Source organism: Rattus norvegicus, chromosome 5 (assembly GCF_036323735.1).
Source record: "Rattus norvegicus strain BN/NHsdMcwi chromosome 5, GRCr8, whole genome shotgun sequence".
Lineage (NCBI taxonomy): Eukaryota > Metazoa > Chordata > Mammalia > Rodentia > Muridae > Rattus > Rattus norvegicus.
The window spans coordinates 168,553,090-168,567,237 of record NC_086023.1 but is presented as its reverse complement, the minus strand read 5'-3'; the positions used below and the strand labels follow the sequence as shown (position 1 = coordinate 168,567,237).

General features: G+C 49.4%; 1 long non-coding RNA gene across 1 annotated transcript in view; it reads right to left on the bottom strand.

Annotated features, from left to right (window-relative positions):
* Positions 1–224: 224 nt before the first annotated feature.
* Positions 225–14,148, bottom strand: part of LOC102549399 (uncharacterized) — a 29,686-nt gene continuing 15,762 nt past the window's right edge. The window contains exon 4 of the long non-coding RNA XR_010052018.1: positions 225–13,182. This is a non-coding gene — a long non-coding RNA (uncharacterized LOC102549399). The remainder of the gene's footprint in view (positions 13,183–14,148) is intronic.

The window sequence follows — 14,148 nt, the reverse complement described above, 5'->3', positions numbered from 1 at the left end:
CACATAGACCTCCCTTTGAGAGCCAGCTCTCTGCACCCAGGCAAAATCTTCTAGACCTGCTCGAATCTTCCAGAGGAAGCTTTGCGGCCTGGAGACAGACCTCCAGAGAGGCAAGGCAGAGGCCTACGGCAAAGTGGAGGGGTCTTGCCTGCAACCCTCTCTCTAGACCCAGATATACAATAGACACCCCATGTATGCTTAGAGGCCTTGTTACTGAGCAGGAAATGGCTGTTGGCAGCTAACGGGACCAAGGACAACTGAGAGAGAATGGGGCAGAAGAGTGAGGTCTGGAAGGCCTCTAGTCACATTACAAAATTTGCATACAGGGAAAAAAAATACTGCCAAAGAGAAAGGCTCGAACCCCCTCTCCTCTTCCCACTTCTCACCCTTGGCTGAGACGTGGGGGTACACAGAGCATGCTCAGAAAATCCTAGGCTGAGCAGATGAGACCCAGAGCCCAAGCATATCGTAAAGAAAGGCCCATCCCTGGTCCAACACACCTGCACTCACTAAACTTTCCCACAGTCTTCCCTAAAGTCTTTCCTCAAAGCATAACCCTTCTCAATAAACTTTCTGCTTTGCCTGCAATTGACTATGTGTCTCTGTCAACACTGTGTTCTGTGGAACAAGACCTAGGACCCTCATGTAGTTGTCCCCAGACTCTAAATAGCACCCCCATAAGGGCTCAAGTCATGGGTGTTGTGCATTTCTGATCTCTCCACAAAAAGGAAACACATCACTTATGCATAAAAAAAATGTTTGGAGCAGGGCATGTTGATGCCTCCCCCGACCTTTAATCCCACGACGAGGTGCATCTCTACAAATTCCAGGCTAGTCTGGTCTGTTTGGCGAGACTGTGTCTAAAAAAAACCGACAAAAACAACAACAAAAAATGAACAAACGAACAAAAAAACTAAAAGTGTTGCTCTTAAGAGCAGGTACACACACCCGGGGAAACGTTTATCCTGTAATGTCATGCTAAAACAAAGTCGAGATCTTAACCAAGGACATGATATCATTTTTTTTTACGTTGCTTCATTTTCTAGATACAGAGAGGAACACACAGATAAACAGGAAGTCCTGGCCACCGGAGTTTTACGATGCCTTGTTTCTCAGATACAGGAAAGAACACAGAAGATAAACAGAAAATCCCAGCCACCCTTTGAAATGGGATCAAGGGAAGCCGATTTTAATCTTTATGGTCCTTTATATACATTACCTCTGCAGTTTACAGCTTTCTTGTACTGAGCACGGAATACTTCTAAGATTAGAGGGCACAAACACACACACATACACATACATACATACACACATACACATACATACATACATACACACATACACATACATACACACACACACATACACACACACACACACATACACACACACACACACACACACACACATACACCAAAGCAGTTCTTAGGAATGTCAGGTAAAGGGAGAGTGTGGTTAAAGCTGCCTCAGTTTCCCCAGTGTGTCACAGTGGTCCTTAGCACTGACCTCTTCCGCCCCATGTTTTGGTGGTCCAGTACACTGACTTAGCTGGGGGAGGGGAGCTCCTGTTTCTTAGCTGTCCTGCTTCAGCTCCTCCAGATGTACATGGGGAACGTGGTGTTGGCAGAAGCAGGTTTAGTGGAAGTGATGAAATCGTTCTCTCTAAGGGTGTGTGCACTGCAGGCAGTAGCTTCGTGGTCTAGTAGGATCCACAAAGAGCCATTTCTCCATGTGGACCTGCTGTAGGGATAGTGACCTACCTCCACATGCTGGTGTCAGGTGAGGAAGCCACGCCCACCATGTAATGGGGCATCTGCCCCTCCCAGAAACTCAGTGGCGGGGGGTGGGGGGTGTTACAATAGAATAGTGCATTTGCAGCCAGTCACACTGCACTAGGACAGGTGTGGCCTGACACCTCTGAGAGCACTCAGCCTTCAGGTGTGGATGGAGGGCAGGACCAGAGAGGCCTGAGCCCCACCTGTTACCTCTAGGATCCCACAGTAAGAGGTCATACTCAGTCAGAGTCGAGAGCAGAAAGACTTAAATGGTGGAAGATTGAAGGAAGCACATTCCCCCAAGGACATCTCAACAGCGAGGACCAGTCTGTGGCCAAAACGCCTCCTGCTTTGAACCCTAGGAGCCAGGCTCAGCCTTGGGAATCTTCCAGAAAGCTGAGCAGGATCTGTGAAGACCTTGTGGCTCTCAGGTTGGAATCACACCACTGTGAACAGACACCATGACCAAGGCAACTCTGATAAGGACAACATCTGACTAGGGCTGGCTTACAGGTTCGGAGTTTCAGTCCATTATCATCAGGGCGGGAACATGGCAGCATCCAGGCAGCTATGGTGCGGGAGGAGCTGAGAGTTCTACATCTTCATCTGAAGGCCGTTAGAAGACTGGCTTCCAGGCAGCTAGGATGAGGGTCTTAAAGCCCACACCCACAGTGACACACCTTCTCCAACAAGGCCACACCCACTCCAAGGCCACACCTCCTCCAACAAGGCCACACCTCCTAATCCTGCCCCTCCCTGGGCCAAGCATATACAAACCACCACATACCCCAAAGAAGGTGACCCTGAAACCTCCTAGGGAGGCTGGGTCTGACTGTTGAAGCCTAATGCCCCCAAACTGGAAGCCTCCTGCGGTAGCTCTAGGGCTTTTCTTCAGGATTTCCAGCCCTGTTCCAAAAGCAGGCGAGACACTGGAGCAGGAGTCCTGTGTCCCTCTCGGAGGTCCCCTGACAGTGGGTGGGTGCTGAGCAGAAGGCCATTTGGAAAGAAAAGCATGAAGAGCAGAAACGAAATTACCCCTAGGGAAGCTGTGCTAGCAGAGAGGGAGTACTGACTGATGTGTTTATAAAAAGATAAAGGGGGGATATGTTCTATGGAGGTGTGGTGAGGTGTGGGGAAGGGGGTGCCTCCACAGGCCCATGTTGAGGCATCCCTTCCCCTGAGGGACCAGCCACAAAATGTATAGTATAGAATAGTTTATTCAGGACATGGAGGGGGGTTACCAGGGTAGTAGGGGCAGAGAAAGGGAGGGAGAGAAAGAGAGAGAGAGAGAGAGAGAGAGAGAGAGAGAGAGAGAGAGGATGAAGGAGGAAGAGGAGGAGGAAGAGGAGGAGGAAGAGGAGGAGGAAGAAGAGGAGGAGGAGGAAGAGAAAAGTAGAGAACGATGTGAGCACACAGGGAGAGAGAGGGGAAGGGTGTCTTAGTCAGAGTTTCTATTCCTACACAAACATCATAACCAAGAAGCAAGTTGGGGAGGAAAGGGTTTATTCAGCTTACACTTCCACATTGCTGTTCATCACCAAAGGAAGTCAGGACTGGAACTCAAGCAAGCCAGGAAGAAGGAGCTGATGGAGAGGCCATGGAGGGATGTTACTTACTGGCTTGCTTCCCCTGGCCTGCTCAGCTTGCTTTCTTATAGAACCCAAGATCACCAGCCCAGGGATGGCACCACCCACAAAGGGCTAGGTCCTCGCCCCTTGATCAGTAATTGAGAAAATGCCTTACAGCTGGGTCTCATGGAGGCATTTCCTCAAGGGAATCTCCTTTCTCTGTGATAACTCCAGCTTGTGTCAAGTTGACACACAAAACCAGACAGTACAACTGACCCCTTGTCAACTTGACACACAAACACATCACTATTAAACCTCAACCCTTACTTTCTTATTCATCCCCAAGATCTAAATAACTTTAAGAGTCCCACAGTCTTTACATATTAAAAGTTCAATCCATTTAAAGTGTTCTATATCTTTTAAAATTAAAAAGTCTTTTTAAAATTCAAAGTCTCTTAACTGTGGACTTCACTAAAAGACTTCTTAGTTCAAGAGGGAAAAATATCAGGGTGCAGTCACAATCAAAAGCAAAATCAAACTAACTCTCCAATGTCTGGGACGCACCCATGATCTTCTAGGCTCTTCCAAGGGCTTAGGTCATTCCTCCACCTCTGCCCTTTGTAGCCCACACCTTGTCTTCTAGGCTCCAGATGCCTGTTCTCCACTGCTGCTACTGCTCTTGGTGGTCATCTCATGGTACTGGCATCTCCAAAATGCTGCTGTCTTCCATTGCAACTGGGCTTCACCAATAGCCTCTCACAGGCTCTCTTCATGGTACCAGGCCTCAACTCCTTTGCATGACCCCTTCAGTCCTGAGCCATCAGTTGCAACTAAGAGTGCACCTTCACCATTGGCCTTCCATGGCCTCTCACAGTGCCTTGTCTCAGTTGCTCTTCATGACCCCTTCATGTCTTCAAAACCACTACCACCTAGGTGACTCTTACACATTACCAAGTCCAGTCATAGCACAAAGAACAACCTTGGCTATCTCTGGAACACAGCCTCTTTGTGGTCTCAGAAACACTTCCCAGAAGATTTCACCTCAGTGATGCTGGTCTCTTCTTAATCACCACTAATTTCCTAGCTCCAGCTGACCAGCACCAATAGTCCCAGTAACTTAAAGGTTCACTTTAGTAGTTCTGGTATCTTGTTAATCACAGCTCATTCTTCAGCCCCAGCTAACCAAAATCACAAAATCTTTACAATCAAAACATCATGGCCCTGATAAGAGTCTTTAATCTTCCCTCTGAAATTTCACAAGTCAGGCCTCCATCTTCTGCACTGTTCTCAACATTATCTTCCAAGCTACTACAGACTCTTATCATCCCAATAGTTCTTCTAGCTCAAAGTTCCAAAGTCCTTCCACAGTCCTCATGGCCAAGTTGTCACAGGAATAACCCCACTTCTGGTACCAATTTGTCTTAGTCATGGTTTTCTAGAGTCACAGAACTTATGGGTAGTCTCTATTTAGTAAGAGAATTGGTTGATGACTTACAGTCTGTAGTTCAACTCTCCAAAAATGATCTGCAGCAGCTGTGAATGGAAGTCCAAGGATCTAGTGGTGACTCAGTCCATGAGGGAGGCAGGCAGGCAGGCAGGCAAAAAAGACTCTTCCTTCTTCCAATGTCCTTATGTCCAGCAGAAGGTGTGTTCCAGATTAAAGGTGTGTACCACCATGCCTGGGTCTGGGACTTGCTTTGTCTCAGGTGACCTTGAACTCAGAGATCTCCTTGCCTTAAGCTCCTGGGATTCATAGCCACTATTGCCTCAAGATCTCCATACCAAGATCCAGGTCAGAAACTTGGATCTCCCAACCTCAAGATCAGGATCAAAGGTGAGCTTTCCAATTCTGGATGTAATTCATTCCAGATATAGTCAAGTTGACAACCAGGAATAGCCACTACATAGGGCATGGGGAGAGAGTAGGGACAGGAAAGCAAGAACAAGAGAGGAGCAAGAGAGCAAGAGAGCAAAAGAGCAAAAGAGCAAAAGAGGGAGGAGGGCTATTGCCAGGTAACTGTGGGGTGGAGCTTAGACAGAATGCTAACACTGATCATGGAGGCAGTCAGGTAAGGGAATGTTAGAAAGGGCTGTACAGCAGATCGGAGACCAACATGGCCGGGGGGGTCTTAAAGGGAAAGAGGTTTCCCTTTAAGACCTGGAGGTGGAGCCATAAAAAACACCTTAGATGAGTGGTTGTCTTTTTGGGAATATGGCCGATTGGTTTTCTCCCCAGCAAGGAACAGCCTCGAATCCCCAAACTGACAGGATGTAGCAAGCTGTTGATAATCAAGGGGAAAGGAGAAACAAGAAGCTGTGTCGGGGATGGAGTGAGTAGTAGTATGGCGGGTGGATGAAGGGAGAGGCGGATGAATCTGAAAATGCACGGGGTGTACGCGTATTAAATTTCCGAAGGATGAATACGATATTTTTAAAGGGAACACTTCAAAGAAAAAGGAGATGCTGTCCCAAGCAGAGAGATGGGGTGGGGAGGGTTAGAGGAAAGAGAAACGTTCAAAACAAAGAAAAACATTATGTGTCTTCTGGGGGGTGGGGAGTTCTTTATCTCGTGTCTGGAGTAGCCTACCCTGACAAGGAGCATAGAGGAGCAGGGGTTGGGTAGGGACACAGATTAAGGCTATGGAGCTCTTAACTGTGAACTCTGACACAGAGAGAGGTCTGAAGGGGCTGAGGCCTCAGGCTATAAGACAGAGCTGCTTAGAGCTCGCACTGTCTTAAGGGTGAAGCCCATGCTGTGACAGATGAGAAGGTGGGGTGGATTCAGAGCTCTCTCTGTACAGGGCAGAAGCAGCACGCTGACTCCATTGACACTTACAACCAAAACCAATGTATGCTAAGAAGCCAGGTCTGGTGGCAAGGGCCTGTCGTCTCAGCTACTCAGAAGGCTGAGGCGGGAGGATGGTGAATTCAAGGCCAGCCTGGTGAGACCCCATCTTGAAATAAAAGGTTTACCAAAGAGGGGCTGACGAACACAGCTCAGTAGAAGAATGCCGTTCTGTCATTCATGGGCTCTGGGCTCAGTTCCAGTCCACCTCAGGTTTCTGCTGCTGTGATCCAACACCAAGACCAAAGGCAACTCAGGGAGGGAAGGGTTCATTTAGTTTAGAGCTTACAGGCCGTCATCAGTGGAACCCAAGGCAGGAGCTGATGCAGAGGCCATGAGGACCGCTGCTTACTGGCTCAACCCCAACAGTGTGCTTTCTTACACAGACAAGGACCACCTGCCCAGGGGTGGCACTGCCCACCATGGGCTGGGCCCTCGAACATCAATCATTAGCCAAGAGAATGCCTCATGGCTGTGCCTACAGGTCAGTCTAGTAAGGGCTTTTACTCATTTGCAATTCCCTCTTCTCTGATGACTCTAGTTTATCTCATATTGACAAAAAAAATCTGAAAAATACAACCACCAAACCAAGAATGAATGGATGAATTTTAATCAACTTGGCTTTCTTACAATTTTTTTTAAAAAATATTGTTTCAGACCTTGGGTCACTCCTGAGCCCAGTCAGCCTGAGACAGTAAGATTATAGCCATCCCAGGCTCTCCAGAATGAGCTTACTGCTCCGTCAGGCCGAGGACACCAGGGACCCCAGCAGCTGGCAGGCACAGGAGAGATCGCTAGAGACATAATTGGAACTGAGGTCTAGACCTTGTGTCTCAGCCAAGTCCTGAAACATCCCTTGGCTATCTTAGTAACAAAAACTGTCCCATGCCGGTTCCACTACACCTCTGTGGTGGGCCCCAGTTTACAGCAAGTATTAACTAGACACGAGTCACCATGGCAGCCAGCAACTTAAGGTAGTTCAGCCTTCAGAGGCACTTAGAGTGACCTGCTGTGGGTACCCAGCCAAGCCCTCACACATTCATTCAGCAAACATGCCCGGGCCAGAACTGGGCATTGAGGTGACAATGGCGTTGGTGTTCAAGAGCAGACTTAGCCAGGGTTGGTGTCACAGATGAACCTCAGAGCCTCAGGAGAGACCTCACCCTAGTGTCCCCTACTGTCCCCTCCTAAGTCACTACTTGGGGTCCCATTTACTGGGATCCCTCTTATCAGAAAGATTCCCCCTCTGCCATCTGACTTGGCTGAAGAGAGTCCCTGGCTGGCATGGGGAGGCCTGGGGAGGTGGGACCTAGTGACAGCCACCCTAGTCAAGATTCTACATCTGTGACCCTAACCAAGCCCTTCAGGAGCCTGTTGGACTGCCACCAAAATGAGAAGAAAATGCAGACAACCCCTTCCGACTGCTGGGGGAGGGGCTCCTTACCAGAGCTCAAGGAGATGCTTTCCAAGAATGGGCCGGACACCCCACCCACGGTCTATTTCTGAGGCAGAGTCTCTCCTAACTCCTCTATAAAGATGAATTTCTCTCTGCAGCTGGGCAACACCAGCCTGTCCAATTGTCAGCCAGGTTGTCGCACCAGTGAAACCAGGCAGTAACTCTCAGGAGGATCTCGGAGCACGTTCCTCGAGGTGCTCCATCACAGCCTCACTATCAGCTGCTATTACATCAGGGAGGGCAGCTAGGGAAAAACAGCCATGAACCTGCCACACTCCCTGTTCATTCCTGGTGCTGACCAGAACCAGTAGGAGGCCCCTTGGAGTCAAACTCATTAAGGACCCTGCTCCTAGGAGGAGACCATCTACCCTGGCTTCTCCAGGTGTCCCTGGCCTCCCTGGGTGTCCCAGGTACTGTACTAGAGTCCCTCGGAGACAGCGCTGTGACCCCCAACCCCTCACAATGCCAGAATGAAGTGTGCCACCTGTCCATGGGAGTCTGGTGAGGCTGTGAACTGGCTGGTTTTGTGTGTCAGCTTGACACAAGCTGGAGTTATCACAGAGAAAGGAGCCTCCCTTGAGGAAATGCCTCCATGAGACCCAGCTGTAAGGCATTTTCTCAACTAGTGATCAAGGGGGTAGGACCCATTGTGGGTGGTGCCGTCCCTGGACTGGTAGTCCTGGGTTCTCTAAGAAAACAAGCTGAGCAAGCCAGGGGAAACAAGCCAGTAAGTAACATCCCTCCATGGCCTCTACATCAGCTCCTGCTTCCTGACCTGCTTGAGTTCCAGCCCTGACTTCCTTTGGTGATGAACAGCAATGTGGAAGTGTGAGCTGAATAAACCCTTTCCTCCCCAAATTGCTTCTTGGTCATGGTGTTTTGTGCAGGAATAGAAACCCTGACTAAGGCAGGCTGGGATGAAAATATGAGACAGCAGAGAAGAGAGAGCAGCCGGAAGTGACCTCAGAACCCATAGGAAGCACCTACAGAAAGGCCTGGTAGGACCTGACAGCTCAGGATGTCTCTGAGCCTGTGCAGGAAACCAGAGGAGAAGAGCGTAGAGCCCATGCCGGTCAGAAGGAGGGAGGGAGGGAAGACTAGGCATGCTCATTATAGTGACCCACCCTCAAATTCTTTCCCACCGAGCCAAGAAAGCCCTAGAAAGTCAAGTTGGTTCATGACATTACCCTCTACATCATGCCGGATCACATTCTCCTGGAACTGGGTCCAGACCTGTTGATGGGGTCACCGATGTCCTAACTGCAGGTATCCTTGTAAGGCTGAGCCAGCTCACTGAGCCCTCCACACCACCGCACACACATACACTGGAAAATCAGCTACCCGTACAAACTCTAGTCGTGCTCAGAACCAAGAGGAGGCAAGTCAACCAGAGAAGCGGCGTCCCATGCCACCTGCTGCCTCTTGACTTCCTCAGGGATGGGGTCATCATCTGTGAGGTTTAAATTTTCCAAAGGCAAAGAGAGCAACGATATTAATAAAAGCAAGGGGAAAGCAATCTAGTCTATGGTGGCTCAATGCTTTACACAGTATGTAAAATACATCACTTTACGGCTGCATAATAAAAGCCCCAGCATTAATCACAAGAGGGCTTGGTGCTGGGCACCGTTCCCAGCTTTTGCCAGGCCATCTGCCAGGGAACCCTTGAAATGTTCGTAGAGCGGTTTGCCACCGGGACGGAGGCCCATGGCACTTCCAGAAAGAACAGCGCAATGAGCGTTTTCCATCAGCCTGGTTGGAGCTCAGGGGACAATGAAGGAGGGAGCAGAGGAAGCCCGACCTTTTCACTTAGGGCCAGCGGCGTTCAGACAGCCATCTTTGGGCACTGATTTACCGAATTTCGTAATCGCTGGCAAAGTGTAAACTACCATGCCCGTGTTGAATTTCAGTTTGACAGAGCTGGAAAGTTGATCCCCACCCCACGTGCCACTCGGCGGGGGCGTTGCTATTACACTAATTTGCTCTCTCCAGGTGAAGGAAGGAAGACGCTGCAGGCTGTCCTGCCCTCCGCTCTGGATTCAGAGAAAGCCACTGGTTGGTTCCTTTGGAAACTAAGCACCTAAAGGACAGAGGGGATGCTATCTTTCCAGGAACGAGGGCACACATAACTGTCTCTTTCCTCCCGCTCCCAGCCTGACTGTAGGAAGGGTGTTGGTCCTCACCTGTGGGGGAAAATGGCCCAGCATTGTCCTCGAAGTGAAGCAGGGTCACTTTGCTGTCTGGTACGCACCACTAAGTGTGAGCAATTACGTTATCTTCTCTTCACAGTAGCGTGGGAACCATCAACACTGCCTGCCCTCTCACCCGAGGCCAACCCAGGAAGGGAACCCACACGACTAGTCCAGTTAAAACTCGATTCCAGCCTTGCGAACATTGTCGGTTGTCCATATTCCAGTTCCAGTCACTCTGGGGAGGAGCCTGGCTAGCTGAAGAGCGTGGCTGTGGGGCGTGGTCACGGGCACGTCTGTGGGCGTAGTTGTGGGCGTGGTTCTTGGCATTGCTGATGCTTCGAACTTCTTTACAGGGAATGTACGCCCCACCCCAACACCCCCACATATCCCAATGTGTGTGTTAAGCACTTACTGTGTGCTGTGCATTGTTCTCAGTTCTAGGCAGAATGAAAGACAGAAAGGGCATTGGCCCACGTGAGACTTAGGTACAGAATTCTATCTCTGGATGTGAATCCTTTAACTCTTAGGTGGTATATGAGTTACTTTGTGCGACAAAACTCCTGACTGGAGCGATTTGAGAGAGGGATGTTCACCTGGGCTCCTGGTATCAGGGGATTTCAGGTCATTTGAGCAGGGAAGGCATGGCGGCCAGAGCCAATCCATCTGTGGCACAGATGCTTATTCACATCACAAAAGACAGGAAGCAGAGAGAGAACCAGGGCAGGGCAGGGTGGAATCCACTTCTTCTACTTCCTGAAGAGTCAACCTCTCCTCTACCAGCTGGAAACCAGGTACTCAAACACATGAGCTTGGGTGGGGTGGGGGATGCATTTCACATTCGAAAAATCACAGGAAATTGCCAGTGACATTCAGTCTACCACTGGGTATTCCCAAAGCACTTGTCATGTGCAGCCCTGGCTAGTTTTAGCATGCTGACTCTTGTTCATTTCCCAGAGGAGTTAATGGGAAGAAGCTAAAGCATCCAAGGTCACACAGCTTCAGGCAAAAGGGAAGGATTTTAGTGGGGTCATCAGGACTAAGGGTTAACCACGGTGTGTGTCTGCACCCGGGGGCTGGAGAACAAGAGGTTGAACTAGGGGAGCTCTGTCTAGTTGTCAGGTGGGAAGTGGGGAGTGACGACAGATGGACACAGGGTGAACATGTACGCTGACCACAGTAAGACCCAAAACTGGAACGTTGCCTAAGGTGACTGAGCCCTGCTCTGTGTTGAGAAGGTCAGACAGATGCAGGATTGAGGCTGAGGCAACAGAAATGAGGCTTCGCTATGCACATATAGGAACTAGGGTTGGGTGTGGGTAGCAGCTTACCATGAGATTCAAACCACCCATCTTGGAGGGGAGGTCATTAAAGAAACAGTAAAAGAAGAGATATTGCAACATCATGTCCCACAGGAAGTCATGCTGAGACAGGAAATAGCTCAAAATGGCTTCCGGAAGTCCCTGAAATGGAGCAGTTTCTCTAGGTCCCTCTCTCTCTCCACACATATTTAAACAGGAAAAACTACTGAGAGTCACTCTTAGACAAGCCCAGGGCCGAGAAGAGGCTCAGACCTGCCAAGCTATGAAAGAAGCAGAGACAAACGAAGCTGCCTGGAAGAAAGGAGAGAGAGTGAGTTTCCATGAAGACTCAGACCAAACTAGTTACCCAAACTCTCCAATCTGCTGAGGCACAGGCTGTGTGCAATGAACCCCTCCAAGGCTCTGTCTCTCCTGTAAGCCGTCTGTAACCCATGCTGGGGCAGACTTTGGCAACACAGCTGTCTTTGTTCATTTCTGCTCCTGTAATTAACCCCAGTAAAACTCATTGCTTTACCGAGTTGAACCTCAGGGGTGGCGTCTGTCCTTTGGTTTGACATCAGTTCCCTCCCCGGGGTTAGCAAACCGTTTTTCACATCTCTCAAGGAAGAGTGGTACGGGAGAGTTTGGGGGTAGCTACACAAATACACTTTAGAACTTGTCAAACGTGAGCCTACATAGAGTCCATGCTCTCAGATGCGAATAAACCTTTAATAAGGGTGATATTTACAAAATCTTCATCTGCCTGGCCCTCAAGGCTCTGCCTCAGCCAGCAGTCGACTTCTGTTGCATCTGCGTCTCACAGTTTAGGTTACCATTTAGTTTCATTTCCATTGCTGCGATAAAGTAACACAACAAGATGCAACTCCACGGAGAAGGGGTTATTTCAGCTCATCATCCAAGGCTGCAGTTTACCACAGCAGCAAACTCACAGCAGTTGGAGCTTAACTCAGCTGCTTGCTTCACACCCACAATCAGGCAGGAAAAAAAAATGAATGCATACACGCTTTCTAGCTTGTGCACAAGTCGGCGTTCCCACTCACACGGTTCAGGACACCCTGCTAGGGGATGGTGCTGCCAGTAGTGGACTGAGTCTTCCCATATCAGTCAACACAGGCAAGCACACAGGCCAACCCAATGTACACAGTCCCCACTGAGACTCTCCTTCCACGTGTTCATAAACTGTGTGGAGTGGACAACTGAAGCTCACCAGGACCCTGTTCAGCGCCACATTCTACAAGACACCCATGCTCAGGCATCCACAGTGAACACTGGGGACATAGGGCACTATTTCCACCTTAGGAGATCTTGGAGAGATGGTCCCTCCATCCAGGCTGTCACATCACAGAATTCATTTCATCCCCTTCTGGAAGAGTACATAATCGAACTACACTCTTCAGGAGAGGGGCAGCACAGAATAAACATCACTGACACAGAGAACTGCTCTGCAGGATAAAGGAAAAGCTCCAGGCCTTAGGGTTCCAAGACAGACCTCAAGATGAGCTTAATTAAGTTCTCAGTCATAAGAGGAGTTCCAGCAAAACCAGTGAACATTCTAAGACATTACACCAACAGAGGCCAGCACTAAATCTAACCTAACCTAACCCAGAAACTAAAACAACCATAGCCTAACCCTAAATTCAACCTAACTCTAATCTAAGACTAACCCTAACCATAAAATTTCTACACATTTTGTAGCATCATGAGGCATTAAAACAATCCTAACTAACCTTAACCTAACCTTAACCCAAACCCTAACTCTAACCAAGACCTTAACCTAGCCTTAACACTAACCCTAACTCTAACCAAGACCTTAACCTAGCCTTAACCCTAACCCTAACTCTAACCAAGAGACAATTAACCCTGCCCAAACCCAGACTCAACCTTAACAAATAATTCTAACTCGATGGGGCTGGAGGGATGGCTCAGTGATTAGGAGCACTGTCTGCTCTTCCAGAGGTCCTGAGTTCCCAGCAACCACATGGTGGCTCGCAACCATCTGTAATGGGATCTGATGCCCTCTTCTGGTCTGTCTGAGGAAAAAGGGACGACATACTCGTATACATAAAATAAACAAATGATTCTTTTAAAAAATAACCCTAACCTTTAATCAGCAACCTCACCCCTGACCCTGACTGTGACCCTGATCCTAATTCTAGCTCTGATGTCATGAGCAGCAAGTCTCCCTGGGAGGCTGAGCCAACAACAGCGAATTCCCCAGACCTAGTTTTCATCCCATGACCGTGTGTCCCCCCAGGCCAACTGCCTGCTGGACCGGTCCAGCGTCTGAGGAATGCACCAGGGCTTGTGGCTCCAGCAGAGAGAAGTTGACTCCTCTGGGGGCCTCTGGGGCCAATTGGTAGCATTAAGGCAATTACTGGCAATAATCTCTTAAAACAATGACTGACGTGTAGCCTCCCAAGCTGTGTCAACCCGTAGCAGTTGCTGTGACTCCATGGGAAGATGGACTGCATGACCCTGGCCAGCTCAGCTCTCCCCTTTGCCGGTATCACTCAGCCAGCTCTGGAAGGGAGGCAGGAAGGTGCCTGCAATGTTCTCGCCTCTTCACATCCCACCGGGACTGTCTCAGGTCACCATGCAGCCACACTCAACTCCCAATTACCTTTTGGCCCCAAATTAGAGAGGGAGATGGGGTTGTAAATGAGAAAAGACAGCAGACAGACGGCCAGCGATGTGGCAGGCCCATCAGAAGGGGCTCCCCTTGCTAATCACGTTTGCCGATTGCTGGCTAATTGCTGGCACTCAGCAAAGAGGCTTCACGTTCCCTTCACTTAGCAATGACACAGAACATAATGGCTCCTCCAGCTCTCTGGGTTACTGGCTGCACCAGGAGGCTGAGAGGGACAAGGGGTGCCCCCACTATCCCTTAGCTCAGTCCGTCTCCTGCATCTCCTAACAGTAGGGTTGGAGTTGGGGCTCTGGAGAAGAGCTATTGTGTGTCTGGTCTCTCCATACGTGTTCAGTTACATGTGTGTGCT